This window comes from Peromyscus californicus, unplaced genomic scaffold (assembly GCF_007827085.1).
Source record: "Peromyscus californicus insignis strain IS unplaced genomic scaffold, ASM782708v3 Scaffold_9__1_contigs__length_137607984, whole genome shotgun sequence".
NCBI lineage: Eukaryota > Metazoa > Chordata > Mammalia > Rodentia > Cricetidae > Peromyscus > Peromyscus californicus.
The window spans coordinates 63,259,553-63,268,355 of record NW_026294617.1 but is presented as its reverse complement, the minus strand read 5'-3'; the positions used below and the strand labels follow the sequence as shown (position 1 = coordinate 63,268,355).

The following is an 8,803-nucleotide window of genomic DNA, read 5'->3' as shown; positions in this document are numbered from 1 at the left end:
ACTTCCAAAGATGACGAAGATGAGAAGGTCCACAAGGAAGAGCATGCAGGACTTTATGGTCCTTAGGGTGCTGCTCCAGGACCTGCAAGGTCCCTTGGGAAATCACTCGCAACTTGCCTTTGCCCTTCTACCTCCAGAGGGCACCTTTCTCCTAACACTTAGTCCTGCTCCCCTACACACACCTGCTGTAAATTTGCAGAAATACACAACGAAGAAACGCAATTAAACCATCAAGTCTACAGAATGTGGCTCACTTCATCGCCTACAAGTAGTTACCAGTGTAGATTAAATGGCCAACTAGATTAGATGGTGACGTCTCTGCGATCGGGGAACTTACTACCTAGCAGGAGGTAGGGACAGATAAACATCCAAGGACAACTTGTGAAGGTCAGTGCATAGGCTTGCAGCTTAACTCTGTCAGAAAGGCTATGACAACTCCCATTCCTGAGTGATTCTGGTATAGGGGGTCTTGGCCGGGGCATGAGAATTTTCCGGTGATGCAGCTGCCATTGACTACCTCCAGAGATTTCCCTGGGATGATCAGGGTACTGACAGTGTTCCAGCTGAAGGGAAAGGGGGTTGTGAAGGTCTGGAGGCTGGGAAAGTGCCATGGATGGAAGGGACCAAAATAAAAGGACTAGTTGACATAGAATGCTTGCTGTGTGCCAGGTGTTACACCAAGTTGTCTATATGCATCAAGTCATTCAACCCTCCCAGATAGTAAGACATGTTCTTACCATCTCCAAACTAAAGGATGAAGGTTCAGAAGCTTGTTAAAGAGGCTGAGGGTATACCCCAGTGATACAACACTTGCTTAACATGCAAAGCTCATGGGTTCCAGTCCCAGTACTCTGGGAAAAAGTTTCTTGACACTTTAAAGTTAGTGTGTTGTACAGTAGGAATTTGAAGCCTGAGAAGCCTGAATCCAGTGCCTGGGCTCTTAACCACTCAAGTCAGTACCTGTGAGAGTCTGCGTATGACACATTAAACAGTGTGGATGTGGACTCGGGAGAATGGAAAGGAATTTCCAATTTTAAGTGAGGGGGATTTGCTAGACTTGTCTCTTGGCTCTGAGGATGGGAAGGAGCAGTTAATGGTGTGACTCAGGGCAGAAAGAATAATCAGAAATCGCTGTCATTTCCACCACAGATAACAGTAGCTTTCAGGCTGTCTGTAGAGATATTTGTTAGTGGGAGGGGATAGAGAGATTCGGGCAAACCCCGAAAGTTTAGGTGACGGGATCTGCAAGGCATGACTAATGTTTGGTGACGAGGCCCTGGCCTGTGGCTGGTGCAACTTCCATTTAGTTAGGGAGGTGCTGCTGCCATTCCTGAGAATGGGCAAGGCAGATTTGGGGCAACTGAGGTCCACTGGAGCAAGTTGCCTCCCTGCCTTAGCTTCTAGCCTGCCTTCTTGGGGCAAAGGTCAGTGTTTTTAGCCAGTGCAGAATGTCCCCATATTTATCTGGATTTTTCCAAGTCAGTCAAATAAATAAGACAATAAGACATTTCCAGACGAAAACAGAATTTTCGCTTCCTACACAGTTCTGGCCAGTTATCATTATTGGGTTCTGGCTTTCTGATTTGGAACTATTTTCCCTGGTTGGTGTCATAAAGGTCCAAATACTGCACTGAAGACATGGGGAGACACAAAGATGGCATCTTCTTTCTGGTCCCTTCAACAGCCAAATCAGAATAAAACCCCCAAACACACCTCCTATGGTACTTCTCTGAACCATGGGGCCATGGCTTGCCAAAACCTTAGTCTTCAAGAACACAAGGGGTGGTTTTGAGCTGGTGTGACCTGATGGGAATGCACTAGGTCATGGGAGTTAAAAAAAAAAATGTAGTACTTTCAGGACACTGGTTAATGCCCATAAGAGGAGTTGCGGGGGGTTTGAATAAGAATGGCCCCCACAGGCTCATATACTTGAGCGCTTAGTCACCAGGGAGTGGAACTGTTTGAAAAGATGAGAAGGATTAGGTGGTGTGCCAATGTCGGAGTAGATGAGGCCTTGTTGGAGGAAGTGTGTCACTGGGGGCATGCTTTGAGATTTCAGGGCCAATCCTCCCCGCTTCCCCCTGGCCCCTTTGCCTGAGGATCTGGATGTAGCTCTCAACTCCTCCAGGACCACGCCTGCCATGCCTGCCGCCACACTCCCTGTCATGATGATCATGGACTAAACTTCTGAAACTGTAAGCAAGCTCCCAATTAAATGCTTCCCTTTATAAGAGTTGCCATGGTCATGGAGTCTCTTCACAGCGGTGACTGAGACGGCAGGTTATTATAAAAAGTGAGGTTGGGCCCTGAATCTCTCTGGCTTCCTGTCTCACCATCGTGATGCCATCCACCTTAAGGCGCTCACCAGAGGCTGAACAATGACTACCTGATCTTGGACTTTCAGCCTTCAGGACTTTATTATAGATAGTTTCTTTTCTTTAAAAGTGCTTAGCCTTGGGTATTTTGTTAAAGCAACAGAAGAGAGTGAGATGTAAGACTAATTTGCAATGCTGTTTCCCAGTCAGGCAGTTTGCAGCAGACAGCATATTAAATTCTGGATGCGGTGAACAATTTTTCTGTTGTTTGGTGCTAATATCTTTAAAATGTTAGATCGTCTATGCATCCTCCTGACACCGAGACTGTGATGGTAATGATGTAATAGAAGAAATGAGTGAGTGTGGTAGAGGTGTTGGAAAATATAGTGGGGGTTAAGAATAGCTAACTAATTAAATATGATATTTGGTGCAGGAATAGACAAGCAGACCCATGGAACAGAACAGAACCACCCTAGACAGGCACATGTATTTTTGGGGACCTAGCTTCATGGGCAGGGAAAAGGTTGATTAGGAGATGACCTATCCATGTGAGCAGTCATGTCACAGCCAGGCTAGTAGATGACCTATCCATGTGAGCAGTCATGTCACAGCAAGGCTAGTAGATGACCTATCCATGTGAGCAGTTATATCACAGCCAGGCTAGTAGATGACCTATCCATGTGAGCAGTCATGTCACCGCAAGGTTAGATGACCTATCCATGTGAGCAGTTATGTCACAGCACGGGAAAACACTATGGGAAAGTTAAAGTTTAATATGAGTGTGAGGAATTGGAGCTCTGGGTGGGGAAGGTTACATTAAACATGACTCAAGGACAGGTACCTTATCTTTAAGTGAAGAACCTAGCCAGGTGGCTTAGTAGGTTAAGACACACGGCTCCCAGTATGATGCCCTTAGTTCTGATCCACAGGGCTGAAGGAGAGACCTGACTCATACAGCTTGTCCTCTGACCCAGGATGTGCCCCCCAATCAATCGATCAATCATCAATCAATCTAGCAATCCTTTTTTTTTTTTTTAAAGGGGCAAGCTGTGTTGCCTCTTTAAGGCAACTTGTTTGCATTTATCTAGCTGATAAAAGCGCTAAAAATCTACATGCAAGCCTGTCATCCCAGCTGCAAAGAAGGCTGAGGCAGGAGGATCACGAGTTCAAGTCTCCAGGGGATACGGAGTGAGTTCACACCAGGCTGGCCAACTTCCTGAGACCCTGCATCAAAACAGAAAGTCCAAAGAGGACTCGGGGTACAGAGGGCAGCACTTGTTTGCTTAGCACATGCGCCCTCAAGAACTACAAAACAAAACAAAACAACAGAAAAACAAAAAGCAAAAAACCCACCAACCCAAACCCAAAGCAAATAGTTTTTAAAAAGTCCCAGTCAGTAGGAAATGGGAGAGGACACAAACCAGTTGGAAGAAAGGAAAGGTTTTGTAATTTCGAGGGCACAGTTGCATTAGCGTGGGTGTGTACTAGTCCGGGAAACGCGTGAGGAATCATGGAGACATTAGGCTACTTAGCCCACCTCCTTCCTACCCATTCTCTGCCCGTTCATTCTTCCCGCTCTCCTGGCTTTCTGAGGTCAATCCAACTGCCTTGGGCTGACAGGTCCCTTGATGGTTAGATCTTGCAAAACTCCTTCGTGTTGTTTTACAAATGAATTTTCCTTCTATTTATTCCTTTCTTTTTCTTTTTTTCTTTTTCACAGTGACACAAAATGTGTAACTGATTAGCATTAAGCTAATTGAGTGGCTCCAAATGAGCCAGGTGCAGCACCGGGCACTTGGAAAAGCAGAGGTAAAATGCAGACATCTGGTGGGGCCCCTCTGTGAACAGTAGAGTTGGTGTCTGTCAGGGCTGGGAGCATTGAATTCAAAGTCATCCAGGCCGTTAGAGTTGAAACAACTTGTCTGGTCTCAGTTACCAGTGTGGAAGAACACTTAGGGTTTTGGACTCTGATTCCCGGGGACTAGGGGCCAATTTGTGCTTCAGTGGGATTAACTGCCTACAGGATGGGGCTCTGAACCAGTCTCCAGTGTAGGTGAAGGAAGAGCTGTGTAGTCTTGATCAGGCGAAGTCTTGCACTCTGCTCTCCCTGCAGGCTGCTTTGTGGACACCATGTTTTCTTTAGGTACAGACATTGGGGGACCCTTAAGAATTTCTAAGCTCCCTGCAAGTTGGTCTGACCCCCAGCCACCTGGTTCTTCATTATAGTCCATTTTCCCTGAGCCCTGAGCCTGGCTGTACAGACCCATTGGTGCTGTCTGGTGTTCTGAGGAAGTCTGCTTTTGTTTAAACATTGAGAACCAGTGCAAAGGAAAGATACTCAACTTTATTGCTTATCTCATTCTTTAGTTATTGGTATTGAAATACTACTGGTTGGTATTTTTTTCCCAGCTAAAATGTACAGGCCTTGGTCATCTTTTAGTCATGTGTGTATGTGCATGTGTGTGCATGCACACACATGTGTGCATGCCCTTGTGCGCCCCTATATGCTGGCTTGCAGCCCTAATTGTCATTTATAACCTTGCATCTATGGGGAAAATGCATTCTGCCTTTCAAACCACAGCCTTGCAAATGCACTTTTGGAACACAGTCTGTTTGTAAGCTGGGGCCGACAGTATTAACAAACAGCTCTTGGCCCAGGGCAGCCTCACAACCAAATGACATGTGGTTTAAGGTTCATATAACAGCCAGTTCATTTAAATAATGCTAGCTAGACCCGGGGCTTTTAGGTTCTCCGGTTTCTGGGTAGTTTAGAGTAGAGGGCAGCAGAGTCTCTACAGTGACAACTGAGGGTGTGGTGTGCCCGCTCCCCAGGAGAAATGCCACATTCTTGCTTTTAATGGCTTGCCCTGCAGGTTTTTAGGACCGAGGCTCTTCCGAGAGCAAGCTTTTCAGTTCTGCCGAACAATTGATCTTGAGAAAGAAGAACTCCTTTTAAAAAGCAGCCGCAGTTTCAAGCTTGGAAGTTCAGCCAGGGTCATTCTAGTTTATTGAGTGCAGGGGCCCCTCAGTGGGAGGGAAAACCACAGTTCAGTCCTCCCTGGGGCTCCTGCCCCTCCCCTCACCCTGCTTTCTTTTGCCAGCTCCTCTAACATGTCTCCTCTTTACTAAGTTAGAAGCCAGACAGCCCATCCCAGGCAAACTCGTCCGTTGACCTGGCCGTGAGAAGAGTTGATCTTTCTCAAACACTCAAGGCTTGCCCAGGCATTGGGCTAGCGTGGGTTGTGTCTGATGTCATTTCATCTTCGGGATCATCCCCGGTGGTAGTTGTCACCGGCTTACAGCAAGATCAAAAGAGAATGCACAGCACCATCCAGGCTGTCCCAGCTTCCTGGCCTCAAGGCTGTGGTGGTGTGGGTCCTGTATTTAGGACTTGCCCGCATAGCTCCTGTACTTCAGGATTAAGTGCCAGAATCACACCACGGCTCTGTTCCACCAAAGTCATGTTCTTATGAAAGAAAAATATGAATGTTTTTAAACAAGACCATCTATAGACTTGCCAACAGGAGGCTGTCATTAATTTTGACGTCTAACACTCGTTTGATCTCTTACCCTGCTTCCTATCCATGAATATAGCTGAAAATTATCATTATTATTGTCATCCATATCTTTATTTTCACACCAGGGGTAGAGGCAGGGTTTCCTGTGTGCTGGGCAAGCCCTCTGCCACTGAGCTTCATCCCCATTCCGGGTAACGGGAACTTCCTGTCGCGCCTACACCCGAGGGCTCCCCGGCCACCCATCTGCTTTCAGAACCTTCTTCCTTCCTTGTTGAAGTCTGTGGAAGTACCACCCCTCATTCAGGGCCTGGCTGCCTCTGTTCCTTCACTGGCCCTTCCCAGACCCCAGTGGCCATACACCTCTCTCTACCCTTCGTTCGCCCAGTGTTTTGCATCTCCTTCCACTCCAGACTGCTTAATATTCAAGGTGCTGGTATGTAGAATAATTCCCCTTTGTGCTTGATGGGGTCATTCCAGAGCACAGTGGATTCCTGAAACTGTGGATATCCCCAAACAGTATGTAAAAGACCACAGGGTGTCCTCAGTGGATCTAATAACTAAAGGAGCTATTAGGGACTAGCAGATGGGTGGTGCATACAGTGTGGACACAGTGGACTAAGGGGCGATTTATGTCCTTGGCAAGACATCCACAAAAGATCTCATTGTGCTTCCATGAAAAAGATTTCAGATGGCTTAAGATTTTTAAACTGGTAAATTGTTTATCTCTAGAATTTCCCACGTAACCACGTAATATATTTTAAGGCCACAGTTGACTACAGGTGATTGAAGCTAATAAAAAAAACTCCAAAGATAAGTGTGTGTACGTGTGTGTGTGTGTGTGTGTGTGTGTGTGTGTGTGTGAGAGAGAGAGAGAGAGAGAGAGAGAGAGAGAGAGAGAGAGAGAGAGACAGAGAGAGAGAGACAGAGAGAGACAGAGAGAGAGACAGAGAGAGAGAGAGACAGAGAGAGAGACAGAGAGAGAGAGAGAGAGAGAGAGAGAGAGAGAGAGAGAGAGAGAGAGAGAGAGAGAGACAGAGAGAGAGAGAGCATTGCAAGCCTCTGAAGAGTGGAGACTATCTTTCAGTCGGTTTTCTTTGCCTCCATCCATCTGGAGCCAAGTCCAATTGGTACCACTTCTCCTCCAGGCCTCTCTCTGGCATTTGGAGGGAGAGGAAGCATGGAAGGTCCCCCTCAGCCCATCACCTGCAGAGGGTCTCTCGGAATGAGAGAGGGCTGTGGTTACCGTGGCCACAGCCTTCCCATAGCTACCCACTCCAGAACCACTGAGAACTGCGCAGGGTTACAGACTGCAAATAAGAAAAGAGGCTTCCCATGTGCCCTCAGCGCAATTCCATGGAGTTCAGAATGAGCACCTGCTGCTACTTACTGTACAGTGACCGCGCACCACACATCTGTGTGAGCAGGTTCTTATTTTATAGGAGACTATTAATGTTTTGTGGTGGGCGTGTGCTCCAGCCGTGTGCCAAGTCTAACTCTGTTCCAGTTAACGGTGGAGTCTGTCCTATTGTGATCCCATGAGATTCTGCGACCTAGTGGCACCGTAGCTGTCTTTGTGTGATAAACATTGATAAACTTGTGTGGTGATGGATTTCTCACATCCCTGCTGCTGAATGGCATGTTGCTGTAGTTCTTAGTTCATAGCCTGTTGATTAGGTAGTACATTTTTGACATCCCTGGGCGGTGCTCGCTGACATGAAGTCAACACAAAGGGCAAAGCCTGGGCCTGCTCTGTGTCACTTGCTTTCGTATCCCTGTAGAAATGCGCATCACTTTTTGTGTTTGGTCAGAAGACAAAAATGGAAACACAAAGTTAGGGACAGAGATCTGGTGTCTGACAGTGGTGAATTCTCCAGGAGTGACTATGTCACCAGAGGTCTGCAATTTGAGACAAGGAGAGGTCCAGTAGGTGCTGTGATGGTTGAGGCAGTGGGATTTACAACCAAGAAGCTGAGCTCCATGCGATTACAGCACACTCACTGTGTGATTTCCAATCTTGGGATTCCTGGCTTTGTAAAATGCACACATCTGAGATCTGACTTATATACAGTGTGATCCATCCTTTTAAATTTGATGGTTCTGCGATTTGTCATAGATTCACAAACTGAATCAGTCAACACTACTGACCCCAGAATGCTTCCATTACCCCTGTGAAGAAACCCCAAGTTCATTAGCTGTCACTCTTTATTCCCTCCTGCCCTACCATGTGGTGACCACTAATCCACTCTCTCTCCCTGTGGCTTATCTATAATGGACGTTACATTTAAATGCAACTCTATATTATGTCGGCTTTGCCCGACTTCTTAAGTGCCGTCCTTCCAATATGCATACATGCAGTATGCCTCAGCATTCCATTCCTTTTTATGGATGAATAATAATCCATTTCAGGAACACACAACATTCTGTTCACAAATCAAGAACTTTGGGGTTGTTTATACTTTAGGGCTTATGTGAATAATGATGCTATGAAAACTTGGTAGGGAAATACAGGCCAAATCCACGCTGAAACGCTGCTTCGCACCCACCAGAATGGCTGGCAAGAAAAAGCCAGATAATGACAAGTTCGGGTGAAGATGTGAAATTCCCCACACATTACAAGCAGAATTGTAAAACGCAGCCACTTTGGAAAATGGTTTGACAGATCTTCAAAATTCTAAACACACAGTTACTGTATGACTCACCAGCTGTGCCTGTTGATACATATTCAAAGGAATGGGAATTTATATTCACGAAGAGCACTTTTTTACAATTTCAAACACATCTAGGAATGTATGAATTCCCACATTTTTGTGAGTGTCTCAAACCTCCTCTGTCACTCATCTCTACTTCTATGCACTGTTGTTCTGGGCAATCCTTTCAGGTTGGCTGAGGTTGGTCATGTCTCCTGTGTTTCCGGAGCTGGAGGATGTTCTGTTGTACTGTGCAGTGAGTTCATGAAGTTCAGAACAAAGC

General features: G+C 46.3%; 1 long non-coding RNA gene across 3 annotated transcripts in view; it reads left to right on the top strand.

Moving 5' to 3' along the window:
* The window catches only part of LOC128105239 (uncharacterized), a 99,773-nt gene that overhangs the window by 15,128 nt on the left and 75,842 nt on the right, over positions 1-8,803 (top strand). The gene's annotated exons all lie outside the window — the stretch shown is intronic.